General features: G+C 43.9%; 1 long non-coding RNA gene across 1 annotated transcript; it reads right to left on the minus strand.

Annotated features, from left to right (window-relative positions):
• Positions 1-751: 751 nt before the first annotated feature.
• On the minus strand, positions 752-16,616 carry LOC307201167. Its single transcript, XR_013832606.1, has 3 exons — positions 15,083-16,616; positions 3,507-3,569; positions 752-2,983 (listed from the first exon to the last, which is right to left on the minus strand). It is a non-coding gene; the product is annotated as an uncharacterized lncRNA (long non-coding RNA).
• Between the last annotated feature and the right edge of the window lie 2,799 nt (positions 16,617-19,415).

A 19,415-nucleotide genomic window follows, 5' to 3' on the forward strand; every position in this document is an offset into this window, starting at 1 on the left:
TTGCCCCAAAGGATGAGGATGGAACCTTTCAGTGGGTACAAGTTGGTTGGTGACTCTGACAAGTGGAGACAATGCTAATTTCCCAGGGACTCATCTGTGTAACTTTGGAGGGCTGGGGAAAGTGTGTGTATATATTAAAAGTGTTGTAAACAAAGTAATAGAATAATCTATTACGGCCCTTCCCATTTTTGGACTACAAATCCCATAATTCCTGCTAATCGGCAGTTCTGCCTAACAACTGCATTACTGGAATAAATGAAATGGCGTGGTAAGCCTGAAAAGTCAAATCAGGCTGATCCATCTAAGTAATATTTCAGAGGTGCAGTTTTAATTTAATTTTTTTGCTCTGGTTCCTTCACAATTGCTGCAAATAGCCCACTCTAAACTTCCCTTGCCTGACCTCTTCTGGGATATAATGACATTGCAGTCCTGAGATAATCATATGCTTTCTCAGTGTCTCCCATTTGTTAACGTGATCTTTGCTTGCAGTAAAGTAAAAAATCTTTGCTTGCAGTAAAGACTTGCTTATTGTTCTGAAGAAAATGGACAATTGGGCAATGGCAACTGTCCCTCCTCCTCGACCCCCCAAGCACAGTTGCCAACTTGCATTCAGTAGAGAAGTGTGATGCAGAAGCCATGACAATGGGTCCTGGCACTAAGCTATTTTGTGGTAGAGGGCTGGCCATGGGACCTTGGTCTTCCAATTTACTACCTTGCTAAAGTGGTTTACTGACAAAACTGGTTGCTTTCCTACCTGCCAGGTGCAGCCATTGCAGTATTGGTGGTGGTGGTTGTTTTATAATGAGCCTGTTTCTGTGCATCAAGAGCCAGCCCAAGCTCCTAGATCTGCTCAGAAACTTCCAGTTAAAATCCTCAAGGAGTCCAATGCAAATGGCACCCCAAACAGAAACACATGCTGTGCACACAGGCATAATCCCACAGAAAGTTCTCTGCAAACCCCATTGAAATGAATTGTCCAGGAGGTTGGCACCTCTGTGGAGCTGCTCTAGGAGAACCTCCTGGAGGACTTGAGTCCCATGGAGTGACTCTTGTCTCGCCAACCCTTCTCACTCAGCGACAATCATTTGGGGTGGCCACCTCACCTTGCCTATCAAAGTTGGGATGCCTCTAGTACACAAACAGGCTCCATCCTTCCTGCATGTCTGCTGCAAAGCGATATTCTTGCACTGCTCCTGTAGACTACAGTGGGGTTTGCAGAATTGTGCTTGTTCAGTCTCCTCTGCCTTTCCCAGCTCCGACACCCAAATCGCCAACCATTAAGACATAACGGTGTTCAAATCCTGCCGACTCCACTTTGACTCTGCTCTGGATCTTGTCGCTTAGTACGACGAACCCAACTAGGCCTGCTCTCCACACCCAAGCATATGCATGCTCCTTAATGGTCTGTGCACTGTGTGCCTTGCACAGCTCAGTGGAAGAACACAGGCTTCCTCCACGTTCATCTCAGGCATATACAGGTAGGGATGGGCGAGAATCTCGTCTGAAACCCTGCAGAGCCACTGCAGTGTAGATGGTAACAATATTGAGTTAAACGGTCTGCCAAAAACGCCATTCACAAGGGAACGTGGAACGCTGCCTTATGCTGAATGAGACAATTGTAGCTTCACTAACAATGACTGTCAACAGCTCTCCAGGGTCTCAGGGGGTCTTTCTCAGCACCGCTGGAATACACCTGAGAAGGCCCTCTTCCTCACAGCCAGGCATAACACATCAGTCTCCAAATATTTATTGCACACACAGGTTGATGCAGCACTGAGAGCCAGTGTGGTTAACTGACTCTCGGCCTAGGGCCTGGGTTCGAATCCCCACTCAGCCGTGAAGCTCTCTAGGTGACCTTGGGCCAATCGCTGCCTTACGGACAGGGTTTTGAGGATTTAATGAGGAGCAGGGGGAACCAAATGTATGCCGCTTTGGAGGAAAAAAGTGGGATGTAAATGCAATCAGTAAATGAATAAAATAAGGGTGGAGGTGATTCCTCCTTTGTTCAATTCCTGTGTGTGTCAGGGCACTGGATCAGGGCCAGGTGACAGCCCTAACCTGGTCTTCCCATTGCCTTGCACATCAGACCATTGGATTGGGTTCTGAGGTTGAACAGAGCAGTAGTCTTCATTCTCCCCAAACAGCAGGGAATTGTAAGTGAAATCACTGTACCATCTCTCGCCCCTGCCATGACAGAGCCTGGTTTGGGAAAGGTTAATAAGTCATCCATAAATGACTCCCCAGCTACAGGCCATATGACACATTTTATTGTACTTAAATATTTTTCTTTCAGGGGCCGCCTTGCGTGCAGCTTGCTGCGTGGAGCCAAAGTTTGTTGTTTTTGCAGCAAGATTTGGCCTTGCTCCTTTATTTATAGCATGGGTGGGCGAGGATGGGGTGGGGGAATGGGAGGACATAGCATTTGTTTCACATTAGGACCAAAGCGAGCGCTCGCAGCCTAGCAGATGAGGAAACTTCCTTCTGCATGACTACATGGCCAATGTATGTAAATACACCAGAAAGGGGGGGGCGCGTGGGTCAACAGGCGCCAGAGAACTGTTTTGATTTGAAAATCACAGGGAACTGAAACACGTCCATTAAAAAGACACGGAGGGAGGAAAGGATGTAAAATTCTGAATCTGCATTTCTAACATCTGGAGATTGTAACAAAATCAGGTGCTAGGACAAAAACCTTTCTGGAAGGCACGTTCCCTCAGCCCAGGTGTGCAAAAATGATGGCGAAACAATATGCTCCGAATCAGTGTTTCTCAAACAGCAGCCCAGGATGTGGGCTCATTATCAGGTGGGCTTCAGTATTATGGCCTGCCAGTTCATCCTGCCTTGCCTGTCCCAACCTTCTACCTGTGCTGTAGCCTTTGGCCCAACCAAGGTTTGCACCTACAACTACTTAAATGCTGAGTAAAGTTTGCCGGAAGACAGCAATTGCAGGCTGGGGTGGCAGGTGGACAGGAGATCATCCCTCCTGTGATGGGAAAGGGCCAGAGGAGGTTTGAAGGAAATCGCAAAGTGATTGATGCTAGATATTAGAAATATATTTATTATTGATAGTAAACAAACAGGGAATAGAAAGGAATGGGTAAGAAAGAAAAGGTATTCTAGGAAAAGTAACAATGCAAAAGGACAGGAGAGGAAAGATGAAATAAACCAGTGGGTTTTTTGCGGTGCAGGGAGGATAGAGTACCCCCTGCATGTGACAAGAGTGGGAGAAGAAATCACAGAAGACAGGTAAAATATTTTTAAGAGACGTGGGGATGGGAAGGGAAAAAATATAAAACAAAAAGGCTTTTCCACTTAAAGCAAATCAGCTTAAAATGGAGAGGCTGAGTCACAACACCTCAAGAGCAAATGCCTGTTTGAGGAAACTTGAGGAAAGCAGAGCTGTGGAACTCCTTGCCACAAGGGAAATTGTCCTGGCAAAAGAACAAAGCAATTTCCAAGGATGGATTAGATATCGGTAGAAAGAGAAGTCGGTAAAAGCTATCTACCTCCATCTAACACTATTTTGTGACTGACAGGCCCCAGCAAATTCCAGTCCTCTCAAGTGGATCCTGAGGGCAGAAAGTTTGAGAATCGCTGCTCTGATTTATATGCTCTTCTACAACTAAATTAAACTTTTGAAGCATTAAAAAAAAGAGGTGAATTTGATTACAGCTGCTTTCAAGAGGACTTGTGCATCATGCTAGAAAGCGGAGTTGCTTTCACCGGTAATTTTAGACAATGGACTTAATGGTCTTACAGGGCGGAGGCTCTTTTAATGTGTACTGTTTTGCTTGCTTAGAAAACATGGTCAGCCAGGCCTGTTTATTCTGCTTGGTGGGGCCCTGGGCTTCTGCTCCCAAGTCCTACAGCAACAGCACCACTGCTAAGAAGGAAGAAAACAGGGTGGGAAGGATATATTAGGATTAAGAGAGGGCGAAAAAACAAAGTTGGGGTAAACAGCATCAGAAAAGGCAGGAAAGGAATGAACTGGTGCAACTGTGGATTGTGAAGCCATGGTGGTGCAAACCCTATTAGCAATAGTTTGCTGGAGTCCAATCACAATCCTCCCCCATTGCCCTTGGTGTGCAATGGCATCCTGAGTGACAGACAAGGTTGCCTGATTCAGCTGTATGAAATTTATCCTATGGAAAGCAAAGGTCCTTAGCACCCTCTCCTGGCCTGCTGCTTCTTCCACCACCCTCTCCCTCTTTAGAAACACAAATTTGTCCCTGGAATCAGGAAGCGGATTTGTGGTCCTGCATCGCCACCTACTGGCAAACATTGGTCATGTCGTTTCACATTTGATCCACACAAAATCCCAACAGTTTCTCCTCAGATGGGTTCAGGCTGTGTTAAGCCCCTGGATTTGGGTTTTCACTGCCTAGCATTTTATCTTTCCTGTTCTGAACTGGGATGCTTTTATGCTGCTGTCTTAGGAGGTTGTGTGTTGCACACGTATTAATGGAGCAAGTCAATAGCATAGTGTATCTGAGCACGTGCAGAGTTCATTCAGCTCACCTCCAAGAAACCTTAACTGGCTTCTGCACATCTGGGATGAAGGGCTTAGTGCTCCCATGTCAGAGATAATGGCATCCAAGCAGGTTTTGGCCTTCTCTTTCAGGTAATTAACCAAAGGGTTTTAAACACCAAGACACCTGTCACTGCTGCTTATAATATGATCATGCATGGTGCTATATGAGGAAGGAAACACTGGGTAAACTGCTGACCAGTGAGATGGGGTTCCCTGTCTTTGGTACTGCCCTTAGAAAAAACGTATTGGTCAGGCTTTCTATGCCCTGTCCTGTTTTCTTCCACATAATTGGTAGCGGGGTTATTCCCTAGAAGACCAGAAAGCTGAAATTTATAGTTCAATACTCAGAGGCTCTTAATCTCAGGGTTGTGGGTTTGAGCCCTGTATTCCTGTATTGCAGGGGTTTGGATTAGATAACCCTCATGGTCCTTTCCAACTCTACAATTCCATGATTACCAGATACGAAATGCAGATGTTATCAGCCACTTTGTAAAGGCTTTTTTTTGCCATGAAGAGCTGGATACAACTCCCTAAACAAATAAAATAAAATCATAATAGCAGAGAGCAGCAGACAGCAAGCCCAAGCTCACTTTCCACAGACTGTAGCTGTGTGGGCTCCCCCTCCTCATCACTAGGGGGGCCAAATGCAGACGAGGACCGGGCTCCCTCACCTTGAAGAGGGGATTCCATTAGGTTTAGCTCATCAGGCCCGGAACAGAGCTGGAAGTTTGTCAAATTTGCAGCAGTAATCTATAGCTTGCTTGTAAGAAAACGTCAGAGAAAACACTTGGGCTCTGATCCAGCCAAGGTAGCAGGTATACAGAACAGGCCCAGCTAGGGCCTGGCATAAGAAATCTAAAAGGTCCCTCTTCTTCCTTGGGTACAATTACCAATTACCAAGACAGGCTTTTGTGGGGGGGGGGGTCAGAACCGCAGATTTATATTGATTTTGATTGATTTAGGGGGGCAGCTGCCCCCTGCCCACCCTGGCTATGCCCATGCCAGCACCCTAAGACACTTACAGAACACAAACCCAGCTCTGTCCCCCTCAGCCTCTTTCTCAATTGTGGCTTTGCTTTAATATGCAAACCTAGTTTACACTTCTCTCTGGCTGTGGGTGAGATAAGGATGAGTCAACCACCACTTAGCCTTCTTGGACCATCTTAGCTCCTGTGGAGGCACATCACCTGAACATTACTGGTTAACAAACCATGCTTAAACCAAAAACCAGCAAGCCTAAGAAGTTTCCCCAGGTATTGCCTCAGGACAACCCACACTTAGACCCCCTTGCGACAGAAATCTGATAGAAACTCCTCACAACAGTCTGCCTTTCTTCCATGGCATTCAAGGCACTATTTATGGTTCTCCAGGCAGTCTCTCATCCAGCCACATTGACCAGACTCAGCGACATAGCTGTCAACGTTTCCCTTTTTTTAAAAGGGAAATTTACTTATTCCAAATAGGATTTTCCCTTTTAAAAGGGTGAAAGTTGACAGCTATGCTCAGAGCAGCTTAGCTTCATTGTGCATGTTATAATTCTCTTTTGAATATCTGAATCTACCGTAAAAGAAAAGCTGTTCTGCTTTAAAATAATAATTTTTAAAACCTCAGAATATTTCCCCTGCAGGTCACTTGCACGCATACTGCTTCTTATTATTCAGCTAGTGCAGAATGGCATGTCATAACACTCAAAACCAGTTCCTGATGTTGGAAAAATGAACCTTTGTGCTGGACACGTTGCTAGGGCATCTCATAGAAGACAATCTCCAGGTGGAGGCAGGTGGCCAAGGCTAAGTGCAAATGTCAGTTCATTATTTATCCTTTGCTTGTTACATTTCATGCACAGGACCTTGCACCTCTGTTTTGAATAAGAATCAATTCAGCCTTGAGGTCATTTGACACTCACCATTTCCCCTGTGGCTAGCAGATAGCATCCTGGTATGGAGCTTTTGAAATTGCAATCCTATACACTCGCTTACCTGGGAGTAAGTCCTTGCCCCACTGAACTTAATGGGCCTTACTTTTCACTAGCAATGTATAGGAGTACACTTAGAATTCCTCTAATTTTGCTCATTAGTAGCAATGTTCACGGGGGGAAAGAATGCAGAATGTTAGGTGCATGAGGACTATTGATGCTTTGATAGTGAGTGTGAAACGATGGCTAAAGAAGGTTGTGGGGTAAACTATGTGAGTGAAGCTGGATTTGAGCTAGGGCCTCTTTCAGTGCCAGGATTAGGCCTTAGAATGTGCAAAGTAGTCATCATGAGTGCCTTTAAGCATGTGCAGAGTGCATTCTCGGCATCATTCAGTAGCAGCCACAAACAGCTACCACTCATATCTAGGAATAAAGATACCTGGGTGCTGCCACACAATACATCATATGATTGTGCATCATTAGGCTACACACACACACTCCCACCAGTGTTGGATTTATGTATAAGCTAAACAAGCTATAGCTTAGGGCCCCACTCTCTTGGAGGCCCCCAAAAAAATTAAAGAAAAAAAATCTGGGTGTACATTTCCAAAATATAAGATAAAAAACAAATAAAATAAAAGCTACATACAGCAACAGTGTTTTGTGTTGTGTAAGCTCCTATGATGTAAGTAATGGGCCCTGTCTGCTAGCCTGCTCCCTAAAATATCACTGGTTTGCTCATTTCTATATATAGGGTGCCTATATATATAGTCTCTCTCTCTCTCTCTCTCTCTCTCTCTCTCTCTCTCTCTCTCTCTCTCTCATAAAATGTTGTTGACAAAGGATAGCTGGACATATAAAGGGTCCCATTACCTTCAGTAGCTTAGGACCTCATCAAACCTAAATCCGGCCCTGACTCCCACCCTCTTCTTTTAGACATTAAGCACTGGTAAGGGGATCCTAATGCTGTAGAGCAGGCATAGGCAAACTCAGCCTTCCAGATGTTTTGGGACTACAATTCCCATCATCCCTAATCACTGGTCCTGCTAGCTAGGGATCATGGGAGTTGTAGGCCAAAAACATCTGGAGGGCTAAGTTTGCCTATGCCTGCTGTAGAGAGAACCAGATTGGTTATCCGAGTCCTGGGTCTTTTGTGCTGACCCTTCCCTTTTCAACAATTCAAGCCCCCTGCTTACAGGGCAGTTGGGCACATTGCAAAGCACACTATACCACATATTGGGCCCAGAAAATCCTGTTGGCACTCCATGGATCAGAATATGCCCTGACAAGAGTCAGAGTTTGCTTCCCCCCCCAAAAAAAAACACACACCACCCTCTGCCTAAATTTGTATCTATACATATAAATTAGCACATGCAAATGTTATGACTCAAGTCTTTTAAGTGTTTAGCAACACCCTAAGAACCTCTGACAGCCGATATGTACCTGCAATTAAAATGACCCTTGCCACTAGCAGAGAAACAGGGTGGTAGTCAACGCTAGACCTACTCACTGAAGTTAATGGGCACAACTAATATAAGCTCATTAATTTAAGTGGGTCACCCACAGCCCCAGATTGCCTGCCCACTGCAAGGCCACCTCAATTTATTACAAATCTGAGATAAAAGAAATACAGTCGTACTTTGGAAGTCGAATGGAATCCGTTCTGGAAGTCTGTTCGACTTCCAAAACGTTCGGAAACCAAGGCACGGCTTCTGATTGGCTGCAGGAAGCTCCGTCGGATGTTTGGCTTCCAAAAATAGTTCGCAAACTGGAACAGTCACTTCTGGGTTTGTGGTGTTTGGGAACCAAAACATCTGAGAACTAAGCTGTTCGAAAACCAAGGTATGACTGTACCTTCTGTGTACTTCTCAATAAGATTATTTGTGGCATCTGTATGTCTTGTTCATGTATTTCCGCCCCAATAATTTTATTTTTTTTTTAAATTCTCCCACTCCACAAATTTAGGACTCCATAGTGTGTTGCAGTCATGAGTCTCAAAAGAGCATGTGGTAGTTAATTCCGGACTCTGCAGCAGATAGTGTATAATATGCAGTGAAAAACTCACAAAAATATATTTCAGTTCTGGAGAAACTCTTTCGGAAACTCATGCCCACATAAGAGGCCAGAAGAATAAAGCATATTTCCATCAACCCAACATTCCTACCTTAATCAAATAAACAGTTTTAATTACTCCCCCAGCCAGATACTGGAACAGCGACCCACAGTGGCTGATTGGGCAATTACAAGTTACTGCTGTCAAACATATTTAACTGTGTGAATGTAAAAAAAAAAAGTGAGATTGTTGAGACTGTCAGAATTCAGTGGAAAAATAATTGCTAGACAATTACTAGAAGAGGCATTGACAGGATTCACTGAGGAATGCTGACAAGTTTCAATTTCTGACATTTATACTGTGATTTACAAAAGCTACTGGTTCCTTACTACAACTTCAATCCAGTTTTTAAAAATCTGTACAATAGGCATGCACCCCACTCAAAATGCACAGCACCCTGACTAATTAAATCATCACATCACAACTACCAAATATTGGATGATAGATTGATTAATCTTTTTTTAAAAAAATAATAATGAAGGATCAATCAGTGCCATGTTTCTTCATTTCAGGAGTTCTGGATACAACCTACAATCTATATAGCACCTAGTACAGCATCATTTGCATTTCTGCTACATTCTGCCATGTTAAGGCTACCTAAAAGCTGTCTGTATGGCTTCAATATCAGCCAACTCACACACACACGATTTACAATCTAACCTAATTATGAGTTCTGGAGAACTTGAACGCTTGCACACTATTTTGTGACATCTTGGATGGCCTAGTAAAGGTATTGCCTTATTGTGCATTTTGGAACTAAATAGTTAAATTCTCTTCCTCACCCGGAAGATAAGGAAAAGCATCACACATTTATTTCCTCTGCAACCTCTTTTGTATTAAGATAGAACTGAGCTGTGTTGGGGGAGGGGCTCCTTCGCTCTCTGTTGAACCTTGTATCCGAAAACTTGGAATTATATTTGAAATCCATACCCCACCTAAATTTAATAAGCTGAAATCCCCAAGAACCATATTTTTCAAACTTCGAGTCAAACACCTGGCTTCTGAGATTATATTAAACTGTTTAATTTTATCAATGGAGATATTTTAAATTTTGCTTTTATCCTTTAGAAGGTTGTTTTGAATTTTGAAGCAGAAAATCCTTCATTTTTAATCAACTTTAAAAAATAAATAAATCCCTAAATATTAGGCTGTAGCAATTTTTAGGGGGGGGGAATCTCACAAATGATTTCCCTATGCAACACAACACCACTCCCTCCTATTAAATTTGTTCCTATTAAAATTTGAATTGCAGATCGTATCTAGTTTAGTTCTCTTTAAAATACATAACATTTGAGAATATAGACATATGTTTATATGTATATACTGCTCTTTTATCAAAAGATTCTCAAGACAAATCATCATCATCACGGCATAAAAATAAATAACAGCTAGGCACATATCTGACAAAATTTAAAATTCAGATTTTGAAGTCTTCTGATTTCCCAGTACCTACTTGCAGGCATGAAATCTCAAAATCTGAATGAGAAAGTGTGTGTGTTTCTTGGTGGTTTTTTAAACAAACCAATAAATAAAATCTGAACATAAACTTTGTTCGTTTTAGCAGTTCCAGGAACAGGAGAATCAAATAACGGCGAATTAATTCTCACCAGCCTCTGTTTTTATAGTTTCTATCCTGAACACAAGCCTATGCCATTGGCTGACAGTCAACAGGGCACCTTCTCACGGATTGGTCCTTAGTATTGACAGTGATGGATGGACTTCTCAAGGATTGGCTAGCATCACAGCTGGGCTGCTCCTGCTGAAGGAGGACTTTATGATTAATTAAGCAGTTCAGTCCCTTGAGGAAACCAAGAGCCTCATCAGTGGGTTTCCCTTCCTCCCTTTCCCCAGTTTCAAATGCTTGTTCACAAAACGAGGAAACATAAATGGTATTATATCAGTGGACTGAGTTCTCCAAAGAATACGGGGGGGGGGGGGGTGCCCTCTTGCCTCCTTCTTGTCTCCTATATCTGTGGAAAGCAAATTAGCCTTCCCCAGTGATCTCTTCCTATTTCCCCCTACCACTTGAAATCTCTTTTGTTTCCCAGCCATTGTTAAAGTGCACACTCCAGTCCAGAAAACCCAGAAAACTTCTGCGGAAACAGGTTTCTGCAGTCAGATCTGCTATTCTAGGTGTGCGCAAAGCAAGGGATAAGGTATTTCCTGCAGTCCACATGAGAGTGAAGCTCAGTTTAACACTGTAAGAAGTACTGATAACTGGGCCTGCTCAGAACTTTTAACCCTAATTACTGAGACGTAGACATCAGTTGCATTGCGTGAAGGACTTTGAGCACTTCAACATCTATATAAAAGATGGTGGTTGCTGATTAAGATGAGGTTTGTTTTTAGAGCATCAATGAAATCTTGAAAGGTGCTACTTGTACTGTGTACATTCACTCCCTTTCTGCCTCCGGTAAAGAGGTTTGGCAGGTTTTTGTATTTCAAAAACCTAAACGTGATTGATCAAAGGGAACAGTAAGTGAAATGTGTCTCAAATCACTTTCAACTTCCTTTAAAACTATTGTCTAACTTCAGCTTAAGATAATTTCTTTAACTTCCAGTGGTGTGAGAAAAACTTTTCTTCATTCCCATTGTCACCTCTGATCAAACAGGTTCAGCACATTTTTGAAACAATACGAAAACCTTCTCAGCAGATGGAAAAGTGAGATGAGAGTTGCTAGCTTTTTTGGGTCTGCAGGCTTGACACCTCCCCACACAACCAAACACGCAAAGCAACCTATTATATTGCTTACAATAGATGGCTTCTTTCAGACCTACCGGTAATTACAGCAGAGCAAGGGGACTCAGCAGTCACATGTGGCAAATCGGCAACAATGCAAACAACTTCCAGTTGCATCAACAGAGCTGTGCTCTGCTTTCAGCTGGATTCTGCATATAGGGTTGCCCCATTCCCCCCGACCCCCAGCTGTGTTCCTAGCCTTTCCCTTAACAGTAGACTGTCATACAGAAATTACACAAGGGAAGTTTTGACTGGCATTGGGAGGTAAGAGGTGGAAAATAGGTCTGCCTGCTAAAGTTTAGGAGGAGGGCCGGGCCAGGGACAAATTGACAGCCACATCGACAGCCACTTAATAGCACCTTCTTCTTCCATTTAAATCCACACATTCCAGAGTTGAGTCCTGGTTTATATTCCAAGTTTAGTGTTTCCCCAACGGGTGGGCTGGGGGATAAAATGCCCTTTACTTTGCCAAACATTTGCAGCCGCAACTCCAGGAGTTTGATGGTTTTCACCAGGAGAGGGAGCTCGAAGACAGCTGCTTTTGGACTGAGCTTCCCTACCCCCAAAACACTCACAATGAAAAGGAGGGGGGCATAGAAATATTGGAGCTTCTCTCCCAATATTCTCTTTGGAACTTTAGTATCTGCAAAGGGGGTGGGGGATTTGGATTCAGATCATGACAGGAGCAAAGGGTTAAATCCACACCCAGTGTGGGACGGGGCTCTTCGTGGCTGCTATTTACTTTAAACGAAAAAGGCGGGGAAGCACTTTGCACAATTATGACACGTCTAGTTGGACATCTGCTGGAAAGTTCTCCTGTGCAATTCTGATTGAAATGAATGGGACCTGTGAAAGAGCCAAGTAACAGGCCCTGGCAGGCAAGGATGGTGAATGTGGGGGATTTGATTCTGTTTCCAGTTTAATGATAAGTTATCCAATTCACACTTCTTGAACCAATACACAGACCAAAACACAATTCTCCTTTGAAACTCAGACTTCTGCAGATGTTGCAATTGGGTTCTCCAGCCATACAATGTGTATAAAATCCACATTTTAGAAGACAGTGAGCTTAAAAATACATATACTCCTGAAAGCAGCATACAATTATGCATTATATTAGGGATAAAGGTAAAGGGACCCCTGACCATTAGGTCCAGTCATGACCGACTCTGGGGGTGCGGTGCTCATCTCGCTTTATTGGCCAAGGGAGCTGGCGTACAGCTTCCGGGTCATGTGGCCAGCATGACTAAGCCGCTTCTGGCGAACCAGAGCAGCGCATGGAAACGCCGTTTACCTTCCCGCTGGAGTGGTACCTATTTATCTACTTGCACTTTTGGTGTGCTTTCGAACTACTTTCCTGCTTGGCAGGGGGTTGGACTCGATGGCCCTTGTGGTCTCTTCGAACTCTATGATTCTATGATTCTACTAGGTTGGCAGGAGCTGGGACCGAGCAACAGGAGCTCACCCCATCACGGGGATTCCTACCGCCGACCTTTCGATCAGCAAGTCCTAGGCTCTGTGGTTTAACCCACAGCGCCACCCGAACTGCTTACAAAACTCTGTGTATTGGCCCAAACTGCATACAAACATGTTTACATTAGGAGAAATTCGCACTAAAATGCTGATGAATTTTTCACAAGGATTTTTCTAAAAGTGCAGATTGCTGAGACAATGTAGAGAACTGAAGATTTGCACAATGAGAAACGGAGAGAACCCAAACTGACAGATGTGCCCATACTTACATTGGCTCCCAGTACGTTTCCGAGCACAATTCAAAGTGTTGGTCTGACCTTTAAAGCCCTAAACGGCCTCGGTCCAGTATACCTGAAGAAGCGTCTCCACCCCCATCATTCTGCCCGGACGCTGAAGTCTAGCGCCGAGGGCCTTCTGGCGGTTCCCTCATTGCGAGAAGTAAAGCTACAGGGAACCAGGCAGAGGGCCTTCTCGGTAGTGGCGCCCTCCCTGTGGAACGCCCTTCCAGCAGATGTCAAAGCGATAAACAACTACCTGACATTCAGAAGACATCTTAAGGCAGCCCTGTTCAGGGAAGTTTTTAACGTGTGATATTTTATTGTATTTTTGCTTTCTATGGAAGCCGCCCAGAGTGGCTGGGGAGGCCCAGCCAGATGGGCGGGGTATAAATAAATTATTATTATTATTATTATTATTATTATTATTATTATTACCTACTGCCTGCTTTGTCAAAACAAAAGGTGGAGAAAAAGGGATTCTCAAGAACAACAATTTTTAAAAAAATTAATCATACTGCAGCAGGACGATTAATAATAATGGGTCTTATTATAAACACATATTGCTGGGTATCTTGCAGTAGGATGAACTGGCCAGTGGGTGCTGGTAGGTTTGGTCTTGCACTTGTGCTTTTAACAGCAACTTGATCTCCAGAAAGCAGCCAGTGAACATTTTCAATGAACGGAGATAAACAGTGTCATGCAATGGCAGTTGCTAAAGAGACCAGAGAAGGGGCTGCCTAAAATAAGTTGGCAACTGTGTTGTACAGTGATACCAAATATATATAGATATTCCCAAGACCCACGCAGGTTCAAATATAAAAAATGTCATCTAGTAAACTATATGATTGTAGGGGGTTGTGGCTGTGGCTGTAGTTTTTAAAAATTACCATCTCTTTGTTAAAAACTGGGGCAAGTTAAGAATGGTGGAGGATCTCAGCAGGTGCCACTGTTGAAATGCCAAGTTCTTATTGCTCAGGCAAACTGTTCCTTTTCTGCAATGATTCAGCTTAGAAGCTGTTATGCAAAGAAACCCCAACCAATTGTGTGTCAATGATAGGGGAACCTATCTTATGCTGTCATCTAATCTTGGTTCTCCCATAGTTCTTCTGTCTCTTTTCAAACTGCATGATATCTCAATTGTAATAGAATCATGTTTTAAAAATCTGTCAGTAGTAGTCTTTCCCAGACATTTCCAGAACTGCAACAGCGAAATTAGATTCTGGGGGAGGGGTTTAAAACTCAGCAAAATGTCTGGGTTTTTGCAAACAGAACCAGGAAGTGTATGGCCCCCAAAAGCTCCACAATTTTTTTTGTTTGGATTTTTACTTCTTTAAATATGGCAACCCTAAACAGTAGCACAAGCTCTGCAAGTGTAGTTTGCCTTAGCACTAGTCTTCAGCTTTTTTGATGAGGTTGGTTTGCTCAATAATGCATTAGGTGGGTGAAGACACTCACAGCTATTTCAGGACATGTCCACTGTCACCTTTTGGGTTGGCACCATTTTATCAGCGTGGTTTTGTTTTTAGAGTGCATTGCAGCAACCCAGCCTTGACCACACAAACAACATGGGAAGGCTGTTGGCTTCATAACCTGAAGGGTCTTCTGAAAATGGCTGGTCAAACACAATAGAAACATGATTCTGGACAAGATACACCCTTTGTCAGATCCAGTAGGGCTTTTCTTATGTTTTCAAGTTTGTAGATAGAAATGAAATATGCTACACTTTCTGCCTGTTCGCTCACATGAGATTCCCAATGCATATGCTATTAAGTCCATTACAGTGGTACCTCGGGTTACATACGCTTCAGGTTACCGTACATACGCTTCAGGTTACAGACTCTGCTAACCCAGAAATAGTGCTTCAGGTTAAGAACTTTGCTTCAGGATGAGAACTGAAATCGTGCTCTGGCGGCACAGCAGCAACAGGAGGCCCCATTAGCTAAAGTGGTGCTTCAGGTTAAGAACAGTTTCAGGTTAAGAACGTACCTCCAGAACGAATTAAGTACTTAACCCGAGGTACCACTGTACTTACTGGAGGTGTTGTGCTGTTTTGGGACCCACAGTCTTGACTGGCTACTGATTTGGATGGCAGGTGCCGTCAGATGCTCTCTGAGCAGAAAAGTGGTATACAGCAAATAAATAGTAAATTTGCAGAACTAGGCCAGTAGTGTAACTTGGGGTGGGGGGAGAGACTTAACCTGGGTGGAAAATGGTAATCAAGAATAATGCAAGCTACACCATCAGGAAGAACTTTCTAGTGGTAAGAGCTGTTTGATGGTGGAACAAGCTACCTCAGAAGGTGGTGGACTCTCCTTCATTGGAAGTTTTAAAACAAAGCTTAAATGACCATCTGTCAGAGATTGCTTAGCTGTGACTCCTGCACTGTAGGAGATTGTACTAGATGACCCTTAGGATCCAATTCTGATTCTACAGACAATTTTAAAATTAGCGGAGTGCTTTCTTTTTCATCTGTAAGGATTCAACCTTTTTTAAAAAACCAAACAAACAGTTATCAGTTTGCTCAGGGGTTTATTAAGAGCAGCAGCAAGTTGGGTGGATTGACTTGTTTCAGGTTTTCACTGCCTTGGTTCTCATGACCTAATATAGTAGAGAACATTCAAGTACTGAATTATGATGGTAGGAGAGGAGAAAAATGGAAGACTTGTGAGTTTGGCCAACTGTTGCTGCTTGGACAGTACAGGTGTCCCCACACGAGACTAGAATGCCTGTACATGCAAAAGCTGTACAAATATTAAAAAACAATAAATGGTAAATTGTAGAACTTCGAGGCATGCTAGGTCAACTCGTCTTGCAGCAACCAATTTTTCTGCACCACTGTATATTTCTAGGGCTGTACTGGGTCTTGTACCCCTCTAGAAACTAGAGTGCAAAAATTTGCTTAACTAACAAGAGTATGGGAAAAAGCTTCTGTCATTGCTATCTGGAAGTTCCTTATGTGGGATACACAAAGGCCTTCTCTAAGCAGGGACTTCAAATGAGGCATCTGTCAGCAATGCTTAAGAGACTTCCCATATAAAAAGCATGCAAAGAACAAAGCCAGTAGAGGAGCAGGGGCCAGAAACCCGAGGGCAATCTCTGCATTGCTGAACCTTTCTGCTGCCAGCACTGTAACCCAATATGTGCGCCTCATCCTTGCATCTTATCCTGTCGTGCCCTGAGAGCAAGTCCCTCACTCTTTCCTCGACCTCCGTCTGACAAGCTGACAAAGACAGAGCTACAGTCAATGGACTCTGGAAAAGGCTGTACAAAAGGCCCATCAGGTCCGTGGGAGACCAAAGGGGGCCTTGGTGCGGCTACTCCTTCTGTCATGGATGGGGACATCACGTTGACAGGCCCCTTAAAACATAATATAGCAGCTTCCTGTGCCCAGCCTGGCTTCATTCTATATGCCACCTTGAGGTAACAGAATGTGTTCTCAGAGAAGGGTATCTTAGGACCTGAAAATAACAATGAAGGAAAAGCCTCTTACTGTATTCAGGAATCTGATTAATTTCATACCCTCAAACATTTCTCCAATGAAAATAGGGACATCCTATTCAATTATTCTTATTAGTGCTATTTTCGAGAAAAAGAGGTGTCGGAACTCACCATGAATGCCTCAATGTTCTCTTATAATGGCAATGGCACCCACCTGAGAGATGCCGGAACGGAGTTCTGGTGAGTTCCAGCTGAAAAAAAGTTGTTATTATTATTATTATTATTATTATTATTATTATTATTATTATTATTTATACCCCCCCCACCTGACTGGGTTACCCCCAGCCACTCTGGGCAACTTCCAACATATGTAAAAACATAAGAAAGCATTAAACATTAAACAACTTCCCTATAAAGGGCTGCCTTCAGATGTCTTCTAAAGGTTGTTTAGGTACTTGTCTCCTTGGCTCAAGGGTTGCATAACTCCATACCCTCCAGCATTTCTCCAATGAAAATAGGTGCGTCCTAAAGAAAGGCGGGACATTAAGGGATCAAATCAGAAACTGGGCCAGCTTCTGTAAATCTGGGACTATCCCTGGAAAATAGGGATACATGGAGGGTCTGTAATTTCCAGCAGTAGTTAATAAGCAACACCAGGATGGAAGATGGTTCTTCCAAGTTGTCTAGAACTCAGGCATCGCTTGTGGTAATTCTGCAGTGTTTGTCTCCATTTATCTGAGGCAGGCCGTATCAGAGGTCCAGAGCGGACTAGGCCACTTTAGAGCCCCTAGCCATGATAAAAAAGAAAACATGGCTACGTAGAAAAACAAAACAAGGCACCAGAAAAAGAGCCCGCTGTTTGTTTATATAAGCAGCTGATCTGTGAGGATGCGTTCATCATGGTCTAATCTTGTGCCTTCAGAATCAAATTACATTTATGCTGAAACTCCATGGTAGGGGGTGGCCATGTACCCTATTTAACACAGCACAGTCCTCTATTTCAAGGGATATCAGAGAACTCTTCCCCATTTCCATGAGTCCTCTGGTTGAAGGTCTATCTGATCTAAGAACTAGGAATGGAGAGCAGGGGCCTCAAAGTCGCCAATCAGTAGAGTATACTTACAGCAATTATTTCTAAATTTGCATCAATACATGTGCCCTATTTTTTAAAGGAGGGGAGGTGAGTGTTGATCCCTTAAGTGACCACCCCTAAAGGCCATACCAGCAGTAAACTGAGTGATGGACATTCTATGAAGTATTGATTTTAAAGCTAGGAAACAAAACCTCTGTGTAAAGAGGTAGTTTACCTTTGTATACCAGATGCTAAGGGCAAACAACATGAACAGACCATCATTTTTCTACCATGGCTATGAGCATCCAGAGGCACCCAGCTATCTTGTGGTGGAAACAGAAGGCAGAATTAGAGATCCTGACAGACCTAGCAAAACAATTTTCATGTACTTTGATTCTGTTGGATCAAAACTGGACGAAATGAGAAGTTAAAGCGGGGCTAAATGCGTGGGCTTTATCTTCTACAGTTTGCTTCCCGCCCCTTTCAACTGCAAATGGAAACTCACGAGAGGCCCTTAGCAATGTCTCCTAATGAATGCTTGCTCTACGTATATGCATTCTGATCATGGGGGCATGAGGGAGGCAGAGATGTTGGTGTGCGGCTCTCCGGAGGGGATGAACAGGGGGGATTTGATTATAGCCCAGACCGTATGGCGAGGGCTGCTGAGATGGAGATAATCACTGAGCCAGCGAGACGAGGCACAACGCTGACAACAGGCGGTCTCAGTAGTCGCTATGGCAACCGAGGCCTACTGGGCCACTCCAGCCTCAGCCTGGCTCTGTTTCTGCAGCCTAACATCTGCTTTCTCAAGGGCTGCTGGGAGTTGGCGGGGGTGGCAGCGAGGGGAAAAACGGGCAAGCATTTCACTTTCGGAAAGGGGGGGGGGAGAGGAAATCCAGAGGAGAAACAAATTAGGACAAGCATCCAATAAAAGGAAGGGAAATGTATTTATTAACACTAGGGAGAGGTTGTTCCACCAGCTGCTTTGATTGATGGGCCGGACTCCTTGTTGTCAGATTCCCCCTCCCCCCACTTTTTGTTTTTTGTCTGGTGGAGGGTTGGGGTTGGGGGGTGGAGAGAGAGAGGAAAGAGAAAGTGTAGCAAAGCACTGGGTCTGTTTATGCAAGCAGAACGCTTCTTCCCACCCCACCCCTCCACATTTCCTCGAGCTGCCACACTTGATTGATAGTTTAGACAACAATTGGACAGCGCAAGAGACCGGTTGCCTTATCCGGAGCATCTTCAGCCAGCCCTCAACGCACTCAGACAGGAGAGAGTAAAAGAAATTATTATGGAGCACGGCGGCTGAGCAGGGAGGAGAAGCAATTAAAGAACAATTATTGTGCAGTGGTGCCGTGCCTACCTGCTGCTTACCTGAGCAGCTTTGATGGGAAGGGAGGGAGTTGTGGGGAAAACACACTTGCTGTCCCAGGAAGAGTCAGTCTCTGGTCTTTGCTTGTGAGAGATCAGGGTCAAGGTGACAGAGTGGGGGAAACTACACCACCACCCCTCTTGATATATAAAGTAATTTGGAATATGCTATCCCATCCCTCCCACCCCACAGCCATTAACGGTATTTAACAAACAATGATTCCACACAGATGTACTGGATAACTAAGAATCTCATCTTTCTTTTTTAAAAAATAAAGTTTCTAGCCCTCAGCGCTGTGTAGATAAGTAATTTCAGCAAGGCTCAAATTGATCCCCCCCACCAGGGAACAGCAACTTCAGCATGAGCAGACATGGGGAGAGGGAGTGGTAAAAATAGGTGCTCAACTCTTTTCTACCCACCATGTATTTCCTCCAAATAGACTCCCTGCCACTTCCCCTCTGCAGGATTCCAAAACACATATTT

This window comes from Podarcis cretensis (genome assembly GCF_951804945.1).
Source record: "Podarcis cretensis genome assembly, chromosome: 13".
NCBI classification, from domain to species: domain Eukaryota; kingdom Metazoa; phylum Chordata; class Lepidosauria; order Squamata; family Lacertidae; genus Podarcis; species Podarcis cretensis.